Source organism: Paroedura picta, chromosome 3, assembly GCF_049243985.1.
Source record: "Paroedura picta isolate Pp20150507F chromosome 3, Ppicta_v3.0, whole genome shotgun sequence".
NCBI classification, from domain to species: domain Eukaryota; kingdom Metazoa; phylum Chordata; class Lepidosauria; order Squamata; family Gekkonidae; genus Paroedura; species Paroedura picta.
Genome location: NC_135371.1, coordinates 34,489,570 through 34,513,574, shown reverse-complemented (window position 1 = coordinate 34,513,574; position 24,005 = coordinate 34,489,570).

The following is a 24,005-nucleotide window of genomic DNA, read 5'->3' as shown; positions in this document are numbered from 1 at the left end:
TAAATCCCTGTTTTATGGAAAAAAATAAATTTTATTTTATTTTGTGAGCGTCCCCCCCCTTTAGAATGCTTTAAAAGTTTGAAATCTACCTCAGATGGCAAAGATTTCTCTCTCTCTGGCCTAGTTACTGATGCTTAGGTAAGTTGGCATTGTGACATCTGCTAAACGTTAATCTGTTCTTGCTTCCCCAAGATCCTGACTGATTTCTCTTAACAAAATCAAGCTGCAATTAAGCTATTACACTAACTTAAGTGAGATTCTGTTTTCTTCTACATTTCTCTGTCCATCTCCTCAGGTTCTAGCTGAAATTTTTTAAGGTGTATTAGAAATATATTGCTTTTGGCTAGCTGCATCAATGGAAAGTTTTGCTCCATTTCTTTTTTTTTTAAATAGCTTTGATCTTTTGTAATGGCTTTAAGTCTGTCTCATAGATTTTAGGTCTTCCTTAGTCTAACAGGCAGTATTGGAGAAGTTTTAATATTAATTCCTTTAGTAATATGCCCATTGTTGATGCATACAGAATTCTTCAACCAACACCTCACTGGCAGCCTTTAAGCAGAGGCTAGACAGATATCCTGGATGCTTGAGGCTGATCCTGCATTGAGCAGGGGGTTGGACTAGATGGCCTGTATTCTATCATTCTGTAATGAAATGGAAGCTAATTTCCAGTTATCATGAGAGAAATGAAGATAACACAGGCAATTGTATTTCAGTTAGCATCCCAGTCACAAATATGCCTGTTTACGGTGACCTAACAAATACTTCAGTTTTGCCTGATAAACAGTTTTGTGTAGCCCCAGAGCTTGTATCATTGTATGCCAATGAAAGCTGCTCCAGTAAAAAAGAGCAAAAAACACAAACAAATCCATAATATGCATTTGGTTTCTTTTCTATTCTGGGAGTAGGACAGAATCAAAGGTATCTTTACAACACCTGCCTGGGATCGGAAATCACTATCCCTGTTATTCTTAGATATTAGATAGTCATACAGCATGTTAGATGTACATCCAGGCACTTGTTAGATAGCAACCATGTCTTTCTCTGCCTCATATCTCTAAATGTATCTCTCTGTCTCTCTCAGCTCTCTGGTGTCTTTCAAAATCACAGAGGGGAAGAAAACTCTGCTTTGTTCTCTTTGTCCCTGTAATGTTAAAGATATGCAGTGTGGCAGGTAATAAGAGAATCAAGCAAAGGAGGGAGCCTCCTGTTGTTAGAGTTGCCAACCTCCAGGTGGTGCCTGGAGATCTACAATTGCAATGGATTTTTGGATGACCAGGATCAGTTCCCCTGGAGAAAATGGCAGCTTTGGAGAGTGGACTTGATGGCATTATACCCTGTTGAGATCCCTTCCCTCCCTAAACCCCGCCCTTTCCTAATCCAGAGCTGGCAATTGTATTGTACAATTCATTTTCAGCATTGCTGCAGTCAATGACAAAAGCCCTTTTTATAAGTTTAATGATCTGCTGTGGCTATAACATAAAAATAGGGCTGATATGATGATTAACAGCATACACACTACAGGGAGGGGGCTACTTCATGTCATTCAAAACATTAAAGTGCATTTTGGTTGGTATTTTCTCATGTTATTTGCCCTGAATAAAGGAATTAGTAGTTTTTGGTGTTGTCTAACCGGCAATTAATGCATTTCTGAGATGATGAGGGACATGGTACCCAAAACATATTTTGTAACTATGGGCCAAGCCCGTGGATTTCAGGAATACAACAGACACTAGATTGGGGGGGGGGGGTGGAAGAACTCTGCAAATGGCCTCTCCCTCCTCCCAGGACCTGGAAAGGCTGGAGGCTTGTGAGCAGGGAACTCACTGGCAGGGACAGCTCTCATACAGCAGGAAGGGAAGTGGAAGGAGAAGGGGATGGTCAGGGGTGGGGGACAGAAGGCAATTGGCTGGCCACTGGAGAGACAGTCCAGCTGGTTGGAGGAGGAGGAGGCATTCAGGGGCAGGATAGTCGCCCTGAGTGGGTGTTAAGTACTGAGTAGCACTTAAGCCATGAGACACGCTCCTCCTCCAAGGTCTTACCAGAAAGATATGGAACAGATGTGGAGACAGATGATATGTAATTCAGCTACCATGGTCTCTCAGTTGGATAGAAATAGTTCTCCATTTTAATTGTTGTGAGAGTTAGTATGTTACAATGCTAAATTGTCAGAATAGGATCCAGTTCCTAGAAGGGTCAAGCACTCTGCATCAGTTTAATCAGCTTCACAGTGTTACCATCAGGATGAAAGGAGAGGGCAGTCCTCATAATGCTTGCCCTGAGTTCCTTTGGATGATGAGCAGAATGGAAATCTCATCAAAGGCATGTTCAGAACAAAGTGTTAATGGCAGCACTGTTTCTCCCCAGTTTATTATTCTAGTTAGTGTTTGTATGTGTTTGTTTTTCCACTATAGAAAGTTTTTAGCATAACAACCTGAATCAATTATATCACAGATGCTCCAGCAAAAACCCTAATGCAGACTATAAAAGAAGATATTTTTTGGTAACAGCAGCATCTGTCTGCTTAGCTGCTCAGGTAGTTGGGTAGCCTGCTCTGCTTGTGTGATTAAGCTGGCTGGCTCTCTGCTGCTGTCTCTTCTGCTTCATGACTCCGCACGGATTTACTGCCTTAATGAAGTGGAGAAAGGCGCTGTGGTAGAAACCCTCCTTTATCTAAACCCAGCATTTTATGCCGGCTCCCCTTGTTGCCTGTGACACTGTAACTCTTCAAAAGTACGCCACCTGCTCACCTATTTATCCAACTATTCTGAATAGCCTGGAAATTATTCTGTTAAAGAATGCATAAACCCCTTATTTATGATTCTCATTTGCATCATGCTTAGTGGGTTAGCTATGAAATCTGAACTGTTAAAACTTTTTAGGTACTGTGTATGGAACCAAGTCTGCAGTTTCTTGAGCACGCTTACTAGGCAGTAAGTCAATGGGATTTCTGGGAATGCAACAATAAGTTTTTTTTTTAATTAAATTTACACTTCTGTAAACACATGTGGTCCATTTTACACCCTGTTACATGCTTCTATGTAACAGCTTAGGACCTTCCTCCTTCCCTTCCCAAACAGACAAGAGCAAGCAATGGGAAGCTTGGGAAGGGTTGAAGGGAGCTGTTTGACATGCTCACCCCCACCCCACTTTCCTTTAAAGTTTAAACTGGTTGAATCATAGCTGAATAGCCAAACTGTGATTCACATACCGCTGATTTGGCTGGTTTACACTACGGGATTCAGTGTTTTTGCTTGGATACACCTCAAAAATACTTGAAAGCATTAAGTTAGGTACTTCTGAGCTTATCCCAACTGAGTCACCCATCCCTAACTTCTGCCAAAGGAGTTGCAGCAATACCTGATAAATTAAAGGCAAAATTACCTTTTAAAGAAATGTTGCGTTCCATCTTCTCCCCCAAAAGGGCCCAAGATAGCTTACATTGTTTTCTTGTCCTCCATTTTATCCTCATAAACAAGTATTCAGGTAGTTCTAGCTTAAAGTCACCTATAGGGATGGGCAAGAACCACACATAATATGTTTCAACTCATGGTTTATGGGTGCACCATAGACCGAACCACAAAAACCACAAGCTCAGTCAGCTCACATATGAATCAAACCAGGTTCATGGGATTCATGCACTAAACAGCTGAACTGAGGGGGAAGCCTGCTCCCATGGCTTAGGTGTTTAAAGAGGCTTTTTAATCCATGGTCTAAATTTAAACAGCTGAGCACTGCAGAGCAACCTGCCCCAGCTATTCAGCTATTACCCATCTAAACAGCTGAACCACAGGGGCAGACTGCAGTGTGTGGTTCAGATGTTTAAAGGGACTTCCTTGAACTCCAGTGCTGTCCAGGAAAGCCCCTTTAAAAAGCTGAGCCATGCAAAACAAACTGCTCCTGTGGCTCAGGTATTTAAAGGGGCTTTCTTGGGCAGCCAGCCCCAGGCGTGGAAGAATTTAAACCCTTTCTTTCTGCTCCCTTTTTGTGAGGAGCAGGAAGCAGTGGTTTAAATAGCTCACCCATAGAGATGGGCACAAAACACAAAAATGTGGTTTGGCTCATAGTTCATGGATGAGTCACAAACTAAACCACAATCCCCACAACCCAACCATTTAGAAGAAGAAGAAGAAGAAGAAGAAGAAGAAGAAGAAGAAGAAGAAGAAGAAGAAGAAGAAGAGTTGGTTCTTATATGCCGCTTTTCCCTACCCGAAGGACGCTCAAAGCGGTTTACAGTTGCCTTCCCATTCCTCTCCCCACAATAGACACCCTGTGGGGTGGGTGAGGCTGAGAGAGCCCTAATATCACTGCCCGGTCAGAACAGCTTTATCAGTGCCATGGCGAGCCCAAGGTCACCCAGCTGGTTGCATGTGGGGGAGCGCAGAATCGAACCTGGCATGCCAGATTAGAAGTCCGCACTCCTGACCACTACACCAAACTGGCTCTCTTTAACCCGAACTGCTGTGTTTTTTTTGGGGGGGGGGGTTGATGATGAGCAGAAAGCAGAGGTTTAAATACCTGCTTACTGCTCTTCACAAATCATCACAAATTACATCAAAATATGTTACTTCTTACATTTGTGAATATTGCTTCACAAACCACCAACCAGCCAAAATTTGTGACAAACTATAATTTGTCAGCCGGTTCGTGCCTATCCCTGGTTATCCAACAACTTCCATAGTACTCTGAAGACCCAAGCCTGAGTCTTGTAGATCTAGTACAGCAAACTGACTCTTATAGCTCAGGAAATCTCTTAAACATTTTTGTTCTGTAAAGAAGGGGATATTTATACCCCACTGTATGTGCTATCACTGTTGTCCAGTGTTGTTCCAAAGCAGATAACATTGTTCTCCCTAGTCTTCATGTCAACCTTATGAGGCACGTCTGAAAAATATAATTGGTCCTTCCAGCAACTTTCCATGGATTTGAATCTGGGTGTCCTTATCCTATGGCATTTTAAGCTCTATACCAGGGGTAGTCAACCTGTGGTCCTCCAGATGTCCATGGACTACAATTCCCGTGAGCCCCTGACAGCGTTTGCTGGCAGGGGCTCATGGGAATTCTAGTCCATGGACATCTGGAGGACCACAGGTTGACTACCCCTGCTCTATTCCATACCAGGTCCCAAGGAAGTTCTTAATCATCTTTGGTTTTATAAGACAGGGGATATTTTCCATCATTTATGTACAGTATTTGCTGGCGTATAAGACTACTTTTTTTCCTTGAAAAATATGCCTCCAAGTGGGGGAGTCGTCTTATACGCCGGGTGCACTTCAGTTGGGATTGACATAGCTGCCCATAGTGGCCCATAGTACTGTAATGTAATGTAACAAACTCTATATTTTAAGTGGAAATGTTGGGGGGTCGTCTTATACGCCCAGTCGTCTTATACGCCGGCAAATACGGTATGTGCTACCCTCCGTCTTCTGTGCTTCCTGTGAGTAAATTTTTGATTCTGCTGCAAATAGTGTACAGAGGTTCTAGAAGCTAACTGCAATTTAAATGCCTCCCACAAACAGAGAACCTTAGCTTTCATTGCTAAGAGCATGAAGGGAGGGTTTCTGGAGAAAATTTGGGTCAGCATATTCTGATTCCCTTCATCTCCTGTTCTGAAACTCCCACAATTATCTTGAAGTTGGTGGCACGTTTTGAGACTTGCAGATTTATTTTTGTGGTGTTCTGCCTGCAACAAATGGATATATAGGCAGACAGATGCCACCTTTTAGTATACACATATATTTACCTCATTTATTTCCTGACCTTCTCACCCATCAATAACCACAGCAGTTTATATTTAATTATATTTTCTCATTAATTTTAAATTTTAAATATTCAAATGTGGAGGAAAACACTACACAACCAATCTACACTGCATCTAAATACCATATTAGGAGTTTATAGTATGAACATAAGAGCCTCTTGTGGCACAGAGTGATAAGGCAGCAGACATGCAGTCTGAACCTCTGCCCATGAGGCTGGGAGTTCGATCCCAGCAGCCGGCTCAAGGTTGACTCAGCCTTTCATCCTTCCGAGGTCGGTAAAATGAGTACCCAGCTTGCTGGGGGGTAAATGGTAATGACTGGGGAAGGCACTGGCAAACCACCCCGTATTGAGTCTGCCATGAAAACACTAGAGGGCGTCACCCCAAGGGTCAGACATGACTCGGTGCTTGCACAAGGGATACCTTTACCTTTTTTACCTTTAGTATGAACATGGATACATTTTTCTTGCTTGGGTTACTAGTTACATCAAGGATGAAATACATTTGACTGATGTGCTTACTCTGAGAGTCTGAAAGAACTCAGAGCTGGGAAAAGAGTATTGAGAGCCAGTGTAGTATATTGGACAGCTTCGTTTGGAAAGGTGCAGTTAGACTTAAGGATATGGGATCAGTGAAATCCTAAGGAATGTTATAACTTTCTAAGCCATGGACTTTGGGAGTGTAACTCAATCAAGAATGGTGCTAACAATGTCTTTAGCTAGATTCACCAGTTGTGGACTTGCCTTGAGATCGATGGTCTGGCCACAATTATTCATGCTCTAATCATATCTAGATTATTGCACTGCTTTCTACATGAGTCTCGCTCTGAAGACTATTTAGCAGTGCGGCATGCCAGCTTGTGGCAGCCAGCTTGCTAAATTAACATAGCAATTAACATAAATTATAATGTATACTAGCTTCAAAGCCTGTTCCAAAGCCCTAGCCAGGCAGCTTATGATGGCTTTGGGCCACAGCTCACAGCCAGATCAAGTGGAGCAGGTGGGGGCTGGCCAGCTCGTTAGCAGGCCTGGGACAGAGCTCCTTAGCAGGTAGTCAGCAGGCCGGGAGGCCCTCATTAGCAGGCCCAGCCTAGCAGGCTGGGAGGCCCTCATTAGCTGGCCCAGCCCAGCAAGGCAAGGGGCTCTTGCTAGCAGGCCCTGCTTAGTAGTCCAAGAGGCCCTCGTTAGCAAGCCCTTCACCACAACCCTTTGCCCAGGGTCTTCTCTCCTTACTTGCTGCTGGCTCCAGCACTGAGGCGAGTCTGAGAGCAAAGAAGCTAGAGTCCAGGGACGGAGGGCGGGAGCTACAGAGCTAATCAAATCTCTGCTGGCTGCACCCTGATTGGCCCTATTCCAACTTGGGCAGCCGGACACATCTCACCCTCCAGGCTGTTTCACAAATATATAGAGGAACCATGGATAAGGATATTGTGCCAGTGTTAAAAGAACATTGGCTGCTAGTTAACTTTTTGGACAATTCAAAGTAAAGCCCCATATAGCTTGGTGCTATAGTACTTGAAGGACCTCCTGATTACTGACATTAGCTTTTTTTTTGGGGGGGGGGGGTCTTGCTCTGGGTACTCTCACTTGCTGAAGTGAGTTGCTAGAGACACTCTTTTGTGGCACACCAGTTGCAGAATATGTGTGGCCCACAGTTGTTTGGTTGGTGCCAAAGTTTGTTAATATTTTAGCACCAACAACAACTTTTTATTTACTCCAACTTGATGTTATTTCAGTATTTTAGTCAATTATCATAATTAATTGAGGTGGCCATTGAAAAACTATTCAACAGTACTGATGCTGCTAGAATATCAGATGCTAATCTTAACCAACAATTAGCTAATTCTCAACATGACCAAATCTGTAGATACTTAAATCCAGAGATTGGAACCATGAACAAAAAAGACAGATCATTTAAAAACCTGAAAACACCACAGATTGGGAGAAGAATCTGAAATCTTGTTTAAAAAGGGGGTTAACCCACCCCCAAATATCTATAGCTGTAAGAAACAAATGTTCCCTGTGGTGACTCCTAGGCAGCCACAACAGTATTACCAGCCTTTAAGCCTCAATTTCTCAAGGAAGGGGATGGGGAATTTTCAAGGACTGTTTAGGCCTTTGATGCAGGATACCTTTGGGCTGGGTCCAGCTGCAACCACCAGACAACCTGGTACCATGTGACTTGCATTCCTTACCTAGTACTGGCTGCTTGCTACTGTTCAACAGTTGTTGTTGTTGTTATGTGCGAAGTCGTGTCCGACCCATCGCGACCCCATGGACAATGATCCTCCAGGCCTTCCTGTCCTCTACCATTCCCCAGAGTCCATTTAAGTTGGCACCTACTGCTTCAGTGACTCCATCCAGCCACCTCATTCTCTGTCGCCCCCTTCTTCTTTTGCCCTCGATCGCTCCCAGCTCCCAGCATTCAACAGTAGCTACTCTCAAAAGCTGGTATTGTGCACTGGTTAGAATTTTAGACTAGGATCTTGGTTACCAAAGTCCAAATCACTACTGCCATGGAAGCTCATTTGGACCTTTTCTGTACTGGGAATTTGCCTCGCCTTACAGCTTGTCTGGTGGTGGGGCAAATTCCTGGTTCCAGATGACATTGTGGCCATGCTAGGGCTTTTCCAAGCTCTCATTTGTCCTGGGTCAAGGGAATTTGGATATATCCACATTCCTTTTTGTGCCCTGGGCACCATTGGGGACTATGTCAGGCCTGGTCCATGGGAAGGGAAGAGTCAGGTCATCCTGGCCCAACTCCTCCCCACATGCAGCAAACAACTACAATGTACCAAAAGAGACATAAAATTTCACTGTGCTGCACAGCACAGCACAGCACAGCGGTGCCACCTGGGCATTTCTTTTTAAAAGAATGGGTCATTTTGTTGTAGAGCAATGCCCCATTCTTAAAAATTAAAATTGACCCCATCATCCCACTGCATGCGTGGGGCTGCCAGTGTGGAATGGGTATGTATTGCCTTGATCCAGATCCACATTCCCAGCCTAACTCATCGGGTTGTTGTGAGGATAAATGGAAGGAAAGAAGAATGATTCAAGATGCTATGGGCTCCTATTGTGGAGTAAAGTAGAATATAAATTAAAATAAATACAGCTAAAGATAGCAAGGGGAAGATAAAAATAGGGTAGTTGTTTGGTGGACTAGAAAGTGAGAAGGAACCAAATTACAGGGTTTTTTTTCCAAGGAAGAGAGATGAAATAGTGGGAGAGGAGAATATGAAATGCCCTGTTAATCCTTATCAGTCATCTGTCAGTTCTTTATTTTTAGGATATTTGATCTGCTCTACTTTTCATAAACATCTCTATATCAACATTTTTTTTTACTACTGTTCTATGTACTAAGCTGCCTATAGTGACTTTGGCACAAAGTATGAGGTTAAAAGTCTTTTAAATAAATAAATATGAAGTTTAGTTGATGAACTCTAAGTACATTTCAAATCTCTGGGAAATTTAAAGAGGAAGGGGGCTCCATTTTACCTAAGAATGTCGAGTTTTGCTGAAACTAACCCAGTTTCTTACAGTATTAAAATTCTAGGGATTATTTTTTCAATGAACAGGACTTTAAATGCAAGCTTTCTGAGCACTCTGTTTGATTAGACTGAGTCGGAATTTCTTCCTTGGTAAAATTAATTACTCCTTATATATAATTAAGTACTGTTTGGAGCTGCTATCTACAGTATTTGTGCACCCATGCACATACCAATCAAATGTATTTATTAAATTTGGCTTTAATTCCTTCTATTTAATCCTTCTGTATAATTATAATTTGGGGGGGGCTGTCTGAGGGTTTTTTTTTAATGGAACCACATGGAAATTATTTTGCTAATAGCTATTTAGGCTGCAAATGAACACACACACACTTGATGAAAAAAAAAGTGTGAGTTTTGTTTTTGCTTTGTCTTTAAAACTCATGGCAATGCTGCCTTGATCTGCATGTTTTTAGTAGATAATAACCGTTATGGATAACATACATGCACATGACCCTGTGTACTATGCTAGGCTGTGCAGTCCATTGATTAGACTGCTCTTGACTAACAGTAGGCCTTATGTTATTCTTTATAATGGAAACAACTGAACAGAAGTCCCCCTTTCCAGACTGCTGTTATAATATACAGTGCTGGTCTTCATATGATTCTTCTGCATGGCATCAGAAGTTTTCTGCCATAGGGCCAGCCCACTAAGTCATGGATCTCTGGAGGCCTTCAACCAGGGCTTTACAACACTGGCCAAATGAAGTGAAACACAGTTAATCCATGGACCCATGGCATGTAGGATGCTGCAAAGTCTGTACTGCAGCAACACCAAGTTGGCCTAGAAGACAAGAGGGTTATTGAGTTCCTGGTAGAAGGGTTGCCATCCCCCAGGTATTGTCTGGAGATCTCACAGGATTACACCTGGGCAGAGTCTGCACTTACTTTCTTTATTCCATTGTCAATTCTGTTGAATTCAGATCGCTTTGAACTCGGGTCTTCCTCTCCCCCCCCCCCCATTGAACCAGGAAAGTCTTCTGCACATGGTTAGGGTAGTTCAGAAGAGGGGGAGGCAAATGGAGACTCTTTCTTTGTTTTCTTGAAGGGGGGGAGAGGAGTCAGACAGGGAGCCTCTTTCTTTTCTTGAAGGGGTGGGGGAGAGGATTTTAAAAGGCAGAGAAGGGAGAAAAAAATCCAGGACTTACAGAAGTTGAGAGAAATTAGGGGCTTCTCCTTTAAGGCAAGTGTGTTACATGACCAAGTGTAGCCTATCAGAGGTTCTCTACCACGGCGCTTTCTTTCCCAATCCTGATATTGAGGATTAAAAGCAGTCTGAGATATCGCACAATAAAGGTAGGGTCACTCCAGATCAATCCTTCTTGCTGCAGAAGGAAAATTAAAATCGCCCAAAATCCAAACGGAAATCGTATTATGTGTAGAGGGCAGGGACTGAATCGATTTGGGGTTGGAATAAAAGCTCCGTGCAGTTTACACCCTGGTCTCCAGATAACAGTTCATCTGAAGAAAATGTCTGCTTTGGAAGATAGACTATATGGTATTTTATCCTGCTAAAGTCCCTCCCTCCCCAAATCTGCACTCCTCAGGCGACACCCAGGTATTTCTCAGCCAGAGGTAACAACTACACTCAGCTTGGTGCATCATGGACTGTGTAGGGTTATTTTAAGTGCATCCCTCTTTGGGGGGGATAGAGAGGGTGTCCATATGAGCATATTCACAAATCTGTTATAAAAGTCATTTGTATCAATAAGATCCTTTCCAAGAAGAAGTGGGGAGGTTATACCCTGCCCTTCTACTTGCCCTCCAAAACAATACTTCAGTTTCGTCATTTATCTGACAAGGTTTTATGCCTGTAGCCCTAAATAATGTCTTGTCTTGGAGAATCACAAATACAACATTGATTTGTAGCCACAACAGTCTATCCATCTCCAAGTACCTGTCCCAAATCCCACCCCCCACCCCCCAATTAACCTTCCTCTGACAAGTGTTAAGACAGGGACTTCGCAAATACCTTGAACGGTCGGGAGTACTTATGAAGATTAGATAGCCATATATACATATTTGGGACTCCTGAAATCCAACTACCCAGACTAGTTCCATTTCATTAGCTGCGATAGAGTATGAAACTACAGCAGTAAGAAGAGGAATATTATTATTGCTACCCTTTTATTATCCCAACCCTGTCTTCTCTAATGGAACTTTTAAGCTCCCTGTCCCCTTTTTATGTTCTGTACAACACTTAGGGCTATATAAATATTAACTACAATAAACAATAAGAGCCTTCTCCCCCAAGAACCCGCATTCTGTTGCCAACAGATGTTATAAAACATTCAGCATAAATCGCACAACACACAACTCGTAGCAACGTTCAGGCGAACTCTCTTTTGTTCATACTTTCTATGGACTTTTGAAAGCTTTTGCAAGTTATAAAAAGGGGCATAGAAACGGTGCAAACAAATTAAATAAAATGCTTATTGGCTTTGTGCATCTTGACTCCCTCCCTTCCTCCTTGATGCTCATGGCCCTCCCATTCAATCCTCCTAATATGCCAGTCAGAAGGGAAGGCAACATACAGCCTGATCTCATCAGATTTCAGAAGCTCATCTGAGTCCATCTTTGTCCAAAGACCAAGAAAGTCTTTGCAGAAGAAGGCAATGGCAAACCACCTCTGCTTCTCACTTGCCTTGGAAACCCTTTGTTGGGGTCACCATAATTCGGCTGTGGCTTGGCAGCACTTTATACACATACAACAAAACCAATGACAGAAATTAGTCTAGGAGAGAGAGACTGGCCCAAGGTCACTCTGGAAGTTTTACAGAAAGCAGCAATTTGAACATTTGGTCTCGCCGATCCTAGTCTAGCACTCAGTTGAGGTGTTGGCTTCCTATTATTTGTTTTTTTTCCGATGAGAATTATTAATGAATGCTGCTATGCATGGTATGTTTTGTTCCCATTGCCCCTTTTTATGTTTAGAGAGGTGTCTAGTGGTAGGAGTGCCAGCCTCCGGGTGGGACATGGGGATCCCCTAGAATTTCAGTTCATCTTCAGACTACAGAGATCAATTCTCCTGGAAAAAATGGGTGCTTTCTAGGGTGGAGTCTGGTATTGTACCCCACTGAGATCTCTACCATCTCTTGGCTACACCCTCAAGAAGAAGAAGAGTTGGTTCTTATATTTATATACCTCCCTTCCTGGAGGCTCAGGGCAGTTTGCATAAAACGTATGCCACTTTCCTCTATCAGAAGGAGTCTCAAAGCAGCTTACAATCACCCACCTTTTCCTCTCCTCACAAGGTTCACCCTGAGAAGTAACTGAATCTGAGAGAGCTCTGATATTACCGCTCAGTCGAAACAGCTTTATCAGTGCTGTGTCAAGACCAAGGGCACCCAGCATGACCAGGGAATCAAACCCAGCTCACCAGCTTAGAAGTCTATGCTCCTAACCACTGCACCAAGCTGGCTCTCTTCAAGAGTTTCCCAACCTGGATCTGACAACCATACCCTTCCATCCATTACTGGTGGCTGGAGGGGACCTGGTAACCCTAGCTCTAGAACTAGTCAACTAGTCAATATTTCTAATAATGGTGCAAAAGCACAGTGGATAATGTAGGGGTCATGTATTATCAGCCACATTCAACCAAATATCTTCTAGACTTTTTAATCCTTTGTGGGGACAATGACAATATCCAGTTACTTTTGTTCTGCAAACAGTGATCTTGACCCACCAAGCTGCACTGTTCACTAATCTCTCTCTCTCAAATAGTCATACCACATATTCATATCCATTGCAAATGCATTGCTTTGGTGCAGAATAGCGGGATGTAATATAGACATTTTTTAGAGGGGCAAGAGAAATGGCTTCTTTTATCAAGAGAGAAAACTAGGCCATTCTGAATGAGCCCGTGCTTCTCTCATTCCCATAGTTCAGCTCTTTTTTGAGAACACCGACAAGGTTACCGCTCGCGATGGGAACACGACTACAAGATACAGAGCCCTTTTCACCCGCATCAGATCTAAGGGTGGTGTCAATCCACACGACCAAATCCCAGTTTGTGTGCTATCATTTGACAAGGCAAGGGTCAGGCTTGTCACCTCACTGTTTGTACATTTTTCAAACAGGAGTTTTACAGTGGTAGCTGGGACTCTGGGATTCCCTTGTGCTACAGCCGAGGGCAATGCTCCAGGCCTACAGTGTTAGTACAGCTCTCTCTTTTCCGAAAAACCTGTTTCAATCTGAACAGTTTAAAAAAAATAAAAGCTTCGTATTATATCTTTTATGGGATCCGCCCGCAGGATCCTCCCTCTATTATATTTTGTAATACTCTCCTTCAATAAGAACAATGTATCTGGTTCCCCTTTCCTCATTTTATCCTCATAAAAATCACATGGGGCAGGTTGGGGGGGGGGGAAGTGCCTGGACCAAGATCATCAAGAAGGAAAAGGGTGAACCTAGGCTTCCCAGATTCTTTTTCCAGCACTCTCACCACTACACCATGTTTCAACAAATTGGGCTGAAAAACCACGGCAATTTTCAGTGCTTGTGATATATGGAAAATGAAATAAGACAAATTGGCTCACCAGGTCCTCCCTGGCCACTGGTAGGGGAAAGGGGAGTAGGGCTGCCAGATCCAGGTTGGGAAATTCTTGGAGATTTGGGGATGGAGCAGGCAGATACTGGAGACTCTAGTGGGGTACAATGCCATATAGCCCACTCTCCAAGGTCTCCATTATTTGCGGGGGAATTGATATCTGTGTTGTGGGAAAGAGGCATGATCCTGGAGAATCCCCAAGTTCCACCAGGACACTGACATCCCTAAAGAAGAATGAAAATAAATCTTTGGAGTCTTGAACCACTATTGACATATGTGTACGATGGAATAACATGCTGGGTAAAAAGGGACATGGAGTTTTGAAGAAATGAGGACCCCTTAATTTTGATGTAAAAGAGAAAGTTTAGGTTGATACAACTTGCGGTGCTGAGCTGAGGAATGCTGCTCTTCATCACAATGATTTAAGCATACAGGAGGTCTTTCTTTTTGCTGAGCCTACTCGTGTACCAACCATGTGCTGACACTGGAGATCCCATAGCTCACAACATGGCAACAAATTTTATGATTAAACAGGCAAAGTGTTTTTATCCCGGACAGAGCCCGCCCTTTCTCCTCCCCCTTAGGGCTTACTCTTTAATTTATTCCGCTCTGCAGGAGCGGTTAAAGATAAATAAATAAAATTGTTACGGATATCAAAACACCATCTCCCATTCTTTCAGCATAACAAAAATCTGGCATTACAAAATAACATTTTTAAAAGTGCACCCCCAGTGAAACTGCCCTTCACACTGAGATTCCAGATAGATTACACAGCATCAATCAATACAATCTACAGGATGGGGCATCTAATAAACCATGCAATAGGATTTGGATTGCAGAATTTTGAAAGAGCTGAGACAAAGCATAAATTCACTTACAGCACCAGCCAGTACATATTATACACAGTAAGAGTCCAGTAGCACCTTAAAGATTATCAACATTTGTGGCAGGGTATGAGCTTTCACAAGACACTGCTCACTTCTTCAGATACCTGGGAGAATAAACATACTATAACCTGGAATCTGAAGAAGTGAGTAGTGATTCATGAAAGCTCATACCCTGCCACAAATTTTGTTACTCTTTAAGGTGTTATGGACGTTTACTTTTTTTTACTGCCACAGGCAGTCTACCATGGCTACCCATCTTGATCTACATTGTACACTGTAATAAAGTTTACAAACCTATTTCTTTGTCAAAGGAGCATCTTTCTGAACCACTTCATTACAGTACAACCCTATTACCTGAGCAAAAAATCCCTCTGAAAGAACTCAGAGCTTTTGGGGGAGCTTGGTCTGTTTAGCCTAGAGAGGAGACGACTGAGAGTGGATCTGATAACCATCTTCAAGTATTTAAAAGGCTGCCATATAGAGGATGGAGCAGAGTTGTTTTCTCTTGCCCCAGAGGGATGGACCCTAACTATTGGGATTAAATTAATTCAAAATAAATTCCGTATCAACATCCGGAAGAAGTTCCTGACAGTTAGAGCGGTTTCTCAGTGGAACAGGCTTCCTCGGGAAGTGGTGGGTTCTCAATTTTTGGAAATTTTTAAACAGAGGCTAGATAGCCATCTGACAGAGAGGCTGATTCTGTGAAGATTCAAGGGGGTCGCAGGTGACAGTGGATGTGTGATAAAGATGTGAGTTCCTGCATTGTGCAGGGGGTTGGACTAGATGACCCATGAATTCCTCACCAACTCTATTATTCAATGATTCTAGAGCACAGAAGCTTGAAGGGGGTGACTATTAGAGAGAATAGGCCCTTCACTGTACATCCCTTGAATGAGGTCCATAGCTCAGGGAGATTTATAGTCCCTCCAATGTGGCTCTTTTGAGGTGGGGAATCCTGCCAATCGCAAGCCCTACTAGCCAATGACCTTCTTCACTTTCCTTGAACAGTGGAAGGGTTCTACACTAGGGAAGAGCCACTCATGGCTCTAGAGCCACTAAGCATCACTGGACTAGAACAAATATTCTATTTCTAGGACCTAAGCAGGCTTGTACTCATCTGACTAGGCATCCCAGGTGACTACAACACCTAAAATAGTTTGAGCAAACCATTTGGACATATATGACAACCTGAGAATTCAGATCATATGCTGATTTCTTTTTTTAATTTTTAATTTTTCTAAGCACTTAGTAAATTTTATTCCGTTTTCTTTTTCTTTTTATCTATCTATCTATCTATCTATCTATCTATCTATCTATCTATCTATCTATCTATCTATCTATCTATCTATCTATCTATCTATCTATCTATCTATCTATCTATCTATCTTTTATTTATTTTGCTGTTAAGATGTTAAGAAGTTTGAGGAATAGTATTAGGTATTTAATGCAAAATACTGTGATACTCTTTTTTATCTTATTATCAGTCCAGGGAGCCCATGGCTGAATGGCAGCATATACATTCTTCAACAAATGGTTAAATTCATCGCCCATGTAACTGTCAATGCTATTTACAAGGTACCAAAACGAAAACATTCTAGACTTTTAAAAAAAATGGTTGGCATTTCCTACAGAAAAATAGCAATGCTTCTATACTTAATAAAGTGTAGTTTATTTTTTTTTTACAAAAGCTGTAGCAGTTTTGCTGATTTTATAACCACTTGCCCCCTCCCCAATATTTACATATAAAGTATACTGCATTTCCATCTGTGTTGTTCACTTAGAATAAAATGAAATCCTTTCTAAATGCAAATGATTGTTTGCTTTTGTATTGTGCATACAGATAACGTATCAATTGGGTCAAGGAATGTGTTTTTGGGTTTGACTGGAAAATCAGGGGAAGTAGGGAGGCTCAACCAAGCATTTCCTCAGGCCTGCTGTACTGTTCAAAAGTGTTTTGGGATTTAGTTTCAATGTTTTCATAGTCTAAGATAGAGAAAACCTTCAATGACTTGAAAGTCAAAGCACACTAGAGTCTATCTACATTACAGGCATTTAAAAACTGGTTCACTAATAATTCTGTCTGTTTAGGGCATTGCAATTCTATGAGGAATGCTCAGCACTAAACTACAATTCCCAGAATTCTTTGAAGGAAGCCATGACAAGCACTATATAGATTTCTCTATATTGGCAATGTTTGTGTGTGTGTGTGTGTGTGTGTTTGAGGGGGGGGTTGACCAGCCTTGCTTACATATATTAAGCCTAATGTAAACATGCATGATGTGTTGTGTGCAGACAGGCTTTATCCATAGGGCTGGGAGCTTTTTATGTCCTGGTTAGATAAGATAAGATGCAGGACTTGCAGGAGCAGTTCAAAACTTTCTTTAAGAAAGCTGCTTTTATAAAGGTATCTCATGGCCCAATGCTATAGTTAAACCTGTAAAGAGTAATTGTAAGCTTAGAGTATAAGATGTTTCTCACAACTGCAGGATAGATAATATACTTTGATGCCACAGGATTCTCCCTCATAGGAGTGCTCCATTTTGGATCCTCATACACCCATAGAACTTAGCATGGACCTGGCAATGAAAAATGGAGTCTGGATCCAACTAGCATCAAGATGAAAGTGAGACATGAAGGGTGCCTTTAGGCCTATTATGAATGCACATCTTACTGCAGATTTTAGAGCAGCAAGCTTGATTTTGGATTCTGGACCCAGTTTATGTACCATTCTTTTTCCTCCAATGAATTTGTTCTGCAGCTACTATTTAAAAACTGCACTTTCTAATTTGGGGTGGAACATTACTTGTGACATGTGGGGTGTGGTATCTGATTTTTTTTTAGAAATAATTATGCAAGTGTCCTGTTGTAGTTGTGCTGCAGAACCCAGCAAGCAACTTCACTTTAAATCCTCCTGGGCCAGGTTTTGTACGTGCATTTTAGAGTTAGCCCATCGAATGAATGGAACACAGAAAGGAACACAGACAAAGGGTGAAAAAACAATATTGAAACTTACCAGACAGGTTTTGAAACTGACAAGCAGCTGCAAAGCCTCGTTTTCCATATGGCCAAGGACCAGGAAAGGGGGGGGGGGGTTCTGCTGTGTTATTGGCCACTGTGAAAATTGGGAAAGAGTCACACTATCTCATAATATACTGGAATATGTTTACAGAATGCATTGTATAACCCACTTATACTGGCAATGCAAGCTGTCATCACTGGCAAAGTGTGTGTGTGTGTGCATGTATATGCACACACACAGGTGCCTATGCAAATTCAGCTGCAATTCCACCATGCTTTGCACAGAGCTGTATTTTGTATGGGGAAGGAGTCTTCTGGCAGAAGCTCTGGATGGCTTTTTTTATGCCTTGGGCCACCAAATTGGAAAAAATATATATATTGGGGGGTATTTTCACCAATGCCCTAGTGTAGATACAAATAAAACTAATTTCCTACTCTTCTCTAATTTGATCCTGCACACTGATCATCATCTTGGCAATTTTTTAGAACCTTCCCTGAGTGCATTGCACTTTCCCCTCCAAATAGATTGATCTAAAAATGACTTTAGTTTAGCTGTTTAGAGAAGGTCCATCTGGATCAGCCACCATTTTAATGCTAGGCTTTTGGAATATGCCAAAATAGGGGGTGGGAACCCAAACTTTGTTAAAGAAAAATAGTGTAAAGATTTAGGCTTCCTGTCTCAATCTTTCTCTCTTTGTATCCCATGTCAATTTTATTCCATGCTGACAATACCCCCCTGATTTTGTTTGTATGCAGCACTGAAATCTTTTATTTTATTTTATTGAATTGCACTGGGGACACCTCCATTTGCCTCCTTTTTGATCCTCCTTTCAATCAATACCAGCAGGGGCTAAGCCTCATGTAGCTCTTTTTAAACTTTCCCCATTATTTTAATGTTTTTATTCAGCTATCTGAGACTACCAATAGTCTCATATTAAAAGACTCATGCTGATTGTCAAACACAAATTAAAAATTTAAAACAAGGGCAGAAAAGAGCTTGTACACAGATGAAGGGAGGGGGATCATGGAAGGTACAGAGCGGGCTTTCCTTATATGCATAATATTAGAGGAATTTATTCCTTCCTTCTGCCACTCAGAACGCATACCTCTGATTCACCTGGATTCTCTTCACCCTTTTCAAGTCTGGAAAAGATATAATATTATTCTCATCCACACTTGGTTATATTTTCTGGTCATCTTCCTTTTTGTGGGGTTGTGTCACTTTCTCCGTGCTACATCTTATTCCTTCTCAGTTTGGGTTTATATGGGAGAATTTCTAAAGAACATTTCAGTAATGAATCATGAGTAATTTGCTACAGAATTTCCCCTTCATTTACATTTTTCTCCTTTCTGTATTATTCCTGCAACCTTGTGTATTGAGGTAATTCTGCAAAAAGGTATATTCGAGAGTACTTCAAGATTTCCTTTGTGTTGTGCACACATATATATTAATAAATATTAGTGAAATATTTGTATATTAGTATTTTACTAATGATGTGTATTAGTAAGAAGGTCTAAAAATATAATGTAACTAGCTATGCATTAATGTTAACTCCCTCCTTAATATTTTGTTAATACATGACAGGATGCATGAGCTAAAGGAACTGGAATTTTCAGTGAGCTGCAAAAGCACTGCATTCTGTCCAAAATTTGGAAATCAAAACAGGCAAAATGGAGAACTCTTAATCAGATCTACTTTGAAAACAAGACCAAGTTATATGGGGGCTTCAATATCTGGGAAGAAATATGGATGATAATTTTGAAGGCATTAGTAGAAATTGGCTGTAGTGACAATTGAGTTTGACTATAAGCTAAAGTTCGTATGTCCAAGTCTCACTTCTGTTTTTTCCTGTTGTTTTTCTCCATGTAAATATTTTAAAGGCTGAGGCAATTTGCTTAGTGCATGTGATTCAGGAAGGAAATAATGAATCCTTTAGGGCAGTGGTCCCCAACCCCCGGTCCTCAGCCTGGTGCCGGGCTGCGAGAGTTTCGGCAGCGGGCTGTGGCTCCCTCTCCCTGCCCTCCCCCGCAGCGAGAAGCTCGCCAGGCCGTGAGCAAATCGGCCGCCAAAGCAGCCAATTAGCTTGTGGCCTGGCAAGCTTCTTGCTGCAGGAGGGGGGGGGGAGAGGGAAGCGCAGCTGCCAGCGTGCCGGTGACACAAGCGCGCATGCGCGGACCTGCCATGCATGTGCGTTTGCGCCCAATGAGGCGCAAATGAACATGTGGCAGTTTCGTACATGCGCCGCCACAAGTGTGCATTTGCGCCCCTGCCGGGAGCGTAAATGTGCACGCGCAAAACTGTTGCGCGTACACGTCTGCACCCTCACCGAGAGCGCAAATGTGCATACATGGCAGCTCTGCACTTGTGTGCATGCACGAAACTGTCACATGTGCACATTTGCACCCACGCTGGGTGCAAACACACATGCGTGGCAGGTCCGTGCATGCCTGCTTGTGCAGGGCTGCCGCGTATGTGCAGGGCTGTGGTCACCCTGTCCCCCCACTCCTTGGCAGTGGTCTGCAACTTGAAAAAGGTTGCGAACAGCTACTTTAGGGGATATGTGGGTAGGGTGTACTACGACATGACTCCATGAGTGAAAATCATCTATTGAAATGACTACATTTGCCTAATAACTTAACAGCCCATTTTTACAGTTTTCAGAGTACAGTTTTCTCAGAAAAGCTGACCATTTTTAATAGATGGTGAAATTGAGAGAATTGACTATAAGACATAATGTTTAAAACTACAGAGAAGGGACACACAAATTTCAGGTTCCCATCTCCATTTTGGGCTTAAATCAAAAAATCACTCTAGCTAAGAGTCCTGATAATATGAAAAGTTAAGAGACGATTCCTATTGAAATTGGAGGCCAGTGCAGGGAAGAGATGTTTTACTTTAGGTAATTAAATATACATGAAATGCATAACATGGTTTTGCTATAAAGATCTTTGTTTTGAAATAATTAGCCCCACCACCAGTTCTCAAACTTTAGCAAACTGGGGACTTCTGTTTTGACTTTAAAATTTCATGAACTCTTCTCTAGGCACGCAAATCCTTCCTCGTCACAACCTGTCTCTAAAGGTGCTGTGAATTTGCTCCCAAGTATGTTTGATTGTTGAATTTACCATGTTTGAAAGTGTCAGTCAGAGGTGAGCTGATCACTTGATGTGTTCAAATAGTGTGCATGTGCAGGCAATTCAAACTGATTGATGGCCATCAGAGTCACTAAGAACAACTTACACAAACACTGAAGTGTAGATTTTGATTGAACCACAGCATTTATTTGTGGGTGATTTATATAATTTGTGAGTGATCTCATTTTTTAATGCAAACAATTCCTTGATGAGTAGAGCAGATATGCAATGAGAAAGGGGCAGCAGATATTATAACTCGGGCTATGTGAGATCATTCATGCTCAGAAATTTAATGGCCTGTAATGCATGGTTAGTTAGGATTATGACACAGGAATACAGCAGAGCACCATGTCATACACCAGAAAACATTTCAACAAGTGATCAAACCAGTACTTGAAAAATTGGGTTCCTGTCTGAATAGGCCCTCAGCCTAATCAGTGGGTGTTTCGACATCCCTACCTACCACACACCTATACAAGTAAAGGTGTACAGAAGTAAACATGTGCTTATATCATCTTTAACATAGGTATTTCCAACTTTGTTCTGTCAGACCTTCCTTAGATGCTGAAATTAATTGAATCAAAAATGCTCCTTTGCAAAATACTTTCACTGATCCTGTTGTTCACCAAAGTAACTTAACTGATACCTGACATGTCGTTGGCACTGAATTAACATGAATAGAACCACCAAAACAAAGTTCAATGTGATATAAAGCACTGATTGTGTGCACAGTAATTCCAAAGCTAAGATATGTGCACTAGAGGAACATGATGTCCCTATAAGGTAATCCCTTCCTAAAGTTGCCCATGACATAACGTCAGTTTTGCTATGAATCCATTTCCCAAGGAATCTGTGAGCCAATTTTGATAATAAATGCAGACTTTATTGCTGGCCTTCCTCCCTTCTAATAGACACATTCTCATTTGTTGCTCAATCTTTGTAGAATTTGGGACTAACCCCATTGACTGTAATTAATGGATACACTGACTGTAACCAGAATGTAAAACAAGAGGGAAGTAACTGACTTTGCTCATTATTGACATGGCATTTGAAAGTCAGTCCAGGGCCTAGTCTGCACACATGAGATAATGCACTTTCAATGCACTTTAGAAGTAGATTTTCCTGTTCTGCACAAGAAAATCCAGCCGTGAAAACACATTGAAAGTGCATTATCTATTGTATGCAGACTAGGCCTAGGTATATGGGAGTTTCACTTGTGTGCTTCTGCTTTATGTGCATACCCCTTACACACACCATAAGAAGGGCTTTAATCGATGTCTTTTCTCCCAAGATCATCATCTCTATATGGGGCCTCAGACAAGAGATCCCACCCATAGCCCAGGGGTGTGGCCCTCCAGATGTCCATGGACTACAATTTGCTGGCAGGGGCTCATGGGAATTGTAGTCCATGGACATCTGGAGGGCCATAGTTTGACTACCCCTGTTCTAGAGCAAGGTTCCACATTCAATTTTTTTTTTCATATTGGTTTTCTTCCAGTGCCCAAAATCTCATCCTAGTGAAATCCACAACACTACTTACTCTCACAGAGGTGTGTTTCTTTTTAAAACTCAGAATGCTCCTTCTCTTCTCTCAGTCTGCTAAATAAACAGTCTTGAGACTGAGTTGACATTCGGCATGCAGTGGCTGTCGTGCATTGCTAACTTCCATGGGCAAATGCCTCTGGACTGTCACATTTTCTTTTGATGCTGATTACCTTCATCAGTATGATTTCTCAAGTTGTCTAGATAAAATGGGATATAAATAATTTGAAAACTAATCTTCAAATGGCATACAAAACACTGTTGCTTCTCTGGAACCTGCACACAGGTGTGCCTCATCATCTGTTGGGAGGCAAGTGATCGATGTGAATTGTCCACCATTTCCTATACTGTTTATCTTTCTTTTCCATTCACCCCAGGTGACCGTTTATTTAATATCCGAAGTCTTCTCTTAGAGTCATAGAATCTTTCAGTCAACAAAATTAGAGTCCAATGGCACCTTTAAGACCAACAAAGATTTATTCAAGGTGTGAGCTTTTGTGTGTAGGCACACTTTCTCAGACAATGGAACAAAAATCATAAGAATACAGAATGGAGAGAGTAAATTAGTAGTAAATCAGTAAACAGTGTCACAATAACTATGCAGTATGATGATGAAGATTGGCTAGTTCCTTGCTAGAATAACAAAATCTGTCCTTTGTGTTCAGTTGCCATTCACAAAAACATGGGGGATATAAAATGTTAAGGTAGTGATTAATGGCAGATGTTTTCCTAGTTGTGGGAAGAAGTAATTAAGAGACTTGGTGCTAGTCCCATCTGTCTCCACCCAAGCATGGAAGCATCTCCACAAGTGACATGCCCTGCTGTGTTTGTTATCCTGTCTGAAGGTGCCATTAAAGTTGTCATTGGACTCAAATTGTGTTGTGCTACTTCACACCAACACGGCAGGAAATCCGTGCAGGATTATCTTGCAGGAATCTTGCAGAAATCAAGGAAAGGGATCAAAGCCAAAAGACACTCTATGACCAATTATGTTGGTTTCTCATGACAGGGCAGCATGCCCCACCACTTCCCATGTACGCATGCAAGACGAAATCCCCCAGTGCACACAGTCCACCCCAGATTTGTGTGTGCACACGCACAACTCCATGGCTGGAAGGTTCCTCCATGCCTTGTGTTGGTGGCAGCAGCAGGAGGGAGGCATGGGAGTCCCACTGCATTGTCATGGGGGGGGGGTGCAGAAATGTCTGCAACACTGCAAAGCCAAACAGGGCTTTGTGTGTCCCTGTGTGGACACCGTAGGTGGGGGGGAGGAGCCAAGCCTGAACAGCCTGGCTCTTCCCGTATGCACAGGCCTGGCCAAGCCTGGCCTTGGATGGCAGCCATGGCAAATCATAGATGGAGCTGTTCTCACATAGGAATTGTCTTAGAGCTCTCTTAGTCCCACCTACCTCTCAGGGTATCTGTTGTGGGGAGAGAAATGGAAGGTGAATGTAAACTGCTTTGAGACTCTTTTGGGCACTGAAAAGTGGTGTATAAAAACCAACTCTTCTTTTTCTTCTCCTCTTCATTGCTCAGGAAGAGTAAAATGCCACATGTGGGGACTGCTAG